General features: G+C 36.9%; 1 pseudogene; it reads right to left on the bottom strand.

Moving 5' to 3' along the window:
- Nucleotides 1-1291: 1291 nt before the first annotated feature.
- Nucleotides 1292-5197, bottom strand: LOC110205431 (beta-alanine-activating enzyme-like; annotated as a pseudogene).
- Between the last annotated feature and the right edge of the window lie 205 nt (nt 5198-5402).

Here is a 5402-nt window from a genome sequence, read left to right on the forward strand (position 1 = left end):
AGGATGAAAATCAGCAGGAGATCCTGTTATTATTACTTGAGCCACTACTGTGGCTACATTCATAGGCATTTTATTAGGAAATTACTTTGAATCATATGCTATGAGATTTCAGGAAAAGTACTGAGAAATTATTTTTTAAGTAATTAAACTTTTCTCACAAGTAACATAAGAGATATATATGAGATAACACTTCAGTTAAATTAAGAGTTAAAACCCATAGAAGAATAAATTGACATGGTCCTCAGGGAGGATATATTAGTAGAAGAGAAAATGATAGAGAGTAGGTTAACCAAAATCACCTGGTAATTTTACTTTCTAATACAGGAACCTTGTTCACTTATAAAAAGATCACACATTCCTGGCAGTAAAAACCCAAGGGTGCTGTAAATCTCATTAAGAAAGAATAAACAAATAGCACAACAGCTAGCAAAGAGATTGTATTCATCAAGTGTCCTGCTGCCATATTATCCAATTCAATAAGTATTAAAAAAAACCACTTACTGTATACAAGATAATATGGGCAAAAAGGCAAATAAAGCTAATGCACAGGAAAATAGCCTAGACTGGGAATCAAAGGTTCCAGTTTCCTTTCTACTTCTGATCCTAATCTTTGTGACTTCGTACAAGTCACTCAATTCTCCATTTCCAGGCCCAAGATCTTTTTAACTGAAATATCTGATGACATATTTTGATGATCATACACAGTGGGAAACAGAACTATTAGTGAGCATGATATGTGTAACCAGCTCATTCAACAGCTTCTGCAAAAATTATGGCCTTCAAACAGAGGACATTCAAAATGGTCATTCCCTGATGAATCATTTATTAACCAAGATATCTTTGATATGGACAGTACCTAAGCACATCTCTCTGTACATGTAAAACAAATAATTTCTATCCATTTGGTACTGATAAAAACATTGAAGAAGGGTTGTAGGCTGGCTATTTCTGATAGTTATATTTCAGTGACACCCAACAAATCTGATACCCAAAAAACACAATCATCTCAATACCCAGCAACAGGTATTGATCACCAGACCACAGGAGATGAGTGAACTTCTCCAGGAAGCTTATGTGCCATTTGTAATTGTCCTTTTTTAGCATCCAAGATTCATAGTTGTCCACCAGCAGATGCTGCTGCTAGCAGAATTTCACTGCTTAGATTGTGACTGTGAGAAGTAAATGGTGTTGCATATATACTTGCAGATAGTCTCAAATTTCCATTGGAAATGTACTTCCATATGATAACAATAGATAAAATAATGGTGGAAGCCAAAAGTGCTTCATTGAATCAGAGATGCACGGGGATGAAAAGACTAGTCCATTAGAAGAGACTGCCAAACCAGTTGTCCCAGGTGGTTAAAGCAGTATAAATTCCCATCCACACAACCAACAAAAACATACTGCAAGGTGCATTGTGGGGAAGAGAAAAGAGCTCTTCCACAGGAATGTGTCCAAACTCTGTTTCCAGTAGCAGAATTTAAGGCCAGTAGAACTACTTTATGTATAGCAATATTAAGTGATTTAAGCAATATTTAAGATGCCTGGCTTAGACAGGGTGAAGAAAAGACAGTTCCTTCACAATGTGACTTCCAAACATAGGTCTTTTATAAATATCCAAAGCATATGCATGATGGTCACGAGATCCCACATATATGAGGCCTGTGGATAGATTCATGGTTGCAGAGTTTTTAATGGTATCCTTGCTGGCAAACATCTAATGTATTTTTACATTAATGTTTCTGAGCACATAAATATACCATTATAGCAGCCCACTGTAATGAAATTTCCACAGTGAAAGAGACAAGCTAAGGATTCAACGTGATCTCCTAAGATCTGTTCCCATTTCACTTTACCAGAATAGAGATCAATTATTTTGTATCCTGTGAGAATGGGATCCAATATAGACAGTTGCAGATGACTAATTGAGAAGTGATATTGCAATGACAACTGAAACATCCACACATTTGTCAGTATTGGACTTCCACCTGACACATAACTTTATTTTCTCAGACACTTCACAGAAGTCCTGTCTTCTGAAAGTTTTGACCCAGGGCTGATCTTGTCTGCACCATCCATCTCCCGATAAATGCTAAAGGCCTTTTGCTTGTCACATGTTGAACAAAATTGGACTCTTCAGATGAAATTAAATCAGAAGATGTTGAACGCTATTTTCCTAACTTAGTTCCTGTTTGTCTCATACTTAGGGAATTCCTTAAAGACTGAGGGATACTCACAAACAAAATCTGATTTAGTCTGCTCAATGCAATAAAAGCATTCTGCTCTTTGCCAGAATTCACAGGCCTTCCAGACTTTTGATCTATATATTTGCTACTTAATTTTCCTCTATTCATGACACTGAATTTTCTTTTTGTGCAGTAACTCCCATTGAGTGATATATCTTCATCTGGAAATACTTCTTGGAGAATGTGATTGTACTTATCTAAGATGGAGCAACTGAGAACAACTTCTGGAAGTTCAGCTATCGATCTGCTTACCAAATTCTCATTCTCACTATTGAACCAAAGAAACTTTAAAGAATCGCCACCATTACTAAGGAATAGTAAATCTTTAGAAACTTCCAAAGGATCTTCCAGAAGTCTCAAAGAAGACTTCCATAAGTACTGTAATCTTTCTCATAGTTCCCCTTTTTCTTTGAGGTTACTGTTACAATTCAAATTTGTGTAGTTAAAATAAATTTTGGATAACTTGGACAAATTGATTTTGCCATGAGATGTAAATGGTAAGGCTTCTATCACTATAGTGTCATCTGGGACTGCATAACTTGGAAAATGTTTTTGAAGTTCTCCAAAAATAACATCCTTCACAAAACCGTCTTTGGTCACCACAAACAATTAATCTTTCCCGAGGATACCATACAATGGCATAGGATTCTTCTTGAAAAATTTCTGGCACAGGGTGAGTTGAAGATTAAGGGGCCATATCTGGAGAATAAAATTAAGGGATGAGAGAGGATTATATTTGCAGAATAAGAAAGGGAGAGGTAGACTGGGGTAAAATATCTCACAAAAAAACAGAAAAGAAAAGGCTCTTACAGTGGAGGGGAAATGGGGGAAGGTGAGAGGGAATGAGTGAATCTTATTCTCATAGGATTTGGCTTAAGGAAGGAATAATATACACACTCAATTGGGTATGGAAATATGTCTTACCCTACAGGAAAATATGGGGAGAAGGGGACAAGAGAGCAAGGGGATGATAGAGAAGAGGGCAGATTGGGAAAGCGGGTAATCAGAAGCAAATACTTCGGAGGGACAGGGTCAAAAGAAAGAATAGAATAAATGGGAGGGCAGGATAGGGTTAAGGGAAATGGAGCTAGTTTTTCACAACATGTCTACTATGGAAGTGTTTTACATAACTGCACATGTATAACCTGTATTGAGTTGCTTGCCTTTTCAATGAGGGTGGGTGGGGAGGGAGGAAGGGAGAAAATTTGAAACTTAAAGTTTTAAAAACATATGTTTAAAAAACATGTTTTCACATGCTACTGGGAAATAAGAAATACAGTAAATGGGGTACAGAAATCTATCCTGCCCTACAGGAAAATAGAAGGGGAAGGGGATAAGAGAAGGGGGGAAGAGATAGAAGAGAGGACAGACTAGGGGAAGGGATATTCAGAATGCATGCCATCTTGGGGTGGGAGGAGGGGTGAGATGGGGTGAAAATTTGGAACTCAAAATCTTGTGGAAGTAGATATTGAAAACTGAAAATAAATAAATTTGTGTATATATATATATATATATATATATATATATACATATATGTGCATATATATACATATAAAGAAAAATTTCTTCAGCAACCTGCCTTACACATTCAGTGTTAATAACATTTGCCAAGCTGCTTAATTTGATTGTCTTGCCATCCCAAGAAATACATTGCTTCACCATTCTCAATAAAATCACCAGTAATTCTCATTGTGCCAAAAGGTAGAGTTATTTCATTGTCAAGAAAACATACTTACTTCTCACCACCTAAAAAAATAAAAACAACCCTTGGCCTTCACTTTCTTAAAAGGTCAAACCATTTGTATATCTGACTTTGACTACCATTCCAAGCAGTGGAAATCCCAGTTGCACAGAGGACTCAATTCCCAGAGTGGAGCTAAGATCCTCTTCTGGAAGGCTGTAACATCTTGCCCAGGTGGATACCTCTGTGATTAAATATTTGAGTTTTATTGCCTTTTCCCCTCCAGGTTTTGAGAATGCTCAATGATGGGAATGCTTTGCCACTAAGGACAATACATAAAGTGAATTTGGAGCTGATAAAATAGATGGCTCAATAAGCTGAGATACAAATCTAAGTAGTGTTAGTATAACCTAGAGAACCATCCAGTAATGATGGTAAAATAGAACAGTAGCTAATTTCAATGGCAGCATTTTAATAGCATTGGGAACTATAAGCAGAGATGTTCTACTTGTCAAAGCAAGGAATATCTCCACAACAGATGGATCAAAAGTCAAAGGGGAAACCATGAAAAGAATATCTTCTTGTGTGATCTTGAGAAGTGCATGAAGATGTTGAATATTTGGTATCATACATGTATGAGGCAATCTGACAATCTTAGGAATTCCTGTAGTTCCTGAGGTATATAGAATACAAGCTAAGCAATGCTGCAGTCTGACATCCACACACTTTTCTGCTTTTTCTTCATTGCTATTCAAAGAATTGATGCAATTATTCATTTTTTCCTTTCCATAGTTCTCTTTTTCATCATGTAGGATCAACTTCACATCAATATCATTCCAGTGAAGTTTAAAAAGTCTTAAACCAGTACGGTCTACTATAATGGTATCATTATTTAGCCAAGTTTCATAGGAAGATTTGAATCTATCAACTTTTTTTTTTCAACAAGGGTACACTTGAGGTTAGATTTTTTCACAAAATAAGCTGGTAGCTGGTGGCATATTTAGGTCAACAGGAGAGTATGCAACAGGGAATTGCAGAATTCCCAGAATCCAAGATGGTAAATTTATTCCTGTATAGCAATAAAGTCAGATTTCATGAATCCCTTCAAAATGCAGTGTAGTTGCAGAAAGCTAGATAATTCTGAGGCAAAATTAACCATAGATCTGTAGGTATGATAAATTAGACATTGATTATTACATCTATCAAAACATACAGCTATTCAGTCAGAGTAAAGGGCAGCAGCTCGAAGCACCATTTCCTGAAGAGTCATTTTCACAAGAACTTGATTTCGTATTTAAATTTCCTTCAAGTAACTGTACTGCGGAAATTTAGAAATTTTAAGTCAAGAGCTGTGATCGGAGCTGGGCAGAATCTCCAGGACCTGCTGGACAAGGTTGCACCATGGTCCCTGCTTCAGCTTCCCTCACCTGCCCTCAGCCGGCTCTCCCTCAAGCAAGAGCCTGCAATCCCCACCG

The sequence above is a fragment of the Phascolarctos cinereus genome, unplaced genomic scaffold (genome assembly GCF_003287225.1).
Source record: "Phascolarctos cinereus isolate Bilbo 61053 unplaced genomic scaffold, phaCin_HiC Scaffold_5;HRSCAF=322, whole genome shotgun sequence".
In the NCBI taxonomy this organism is placed as follows: domain Eukaryota; kingdom Metazoa; phylum Chordata; class Mammalia; order Diprotodontia; family Phascolarctidae; genus Phascolarctos; species Phascolarctos cinereus.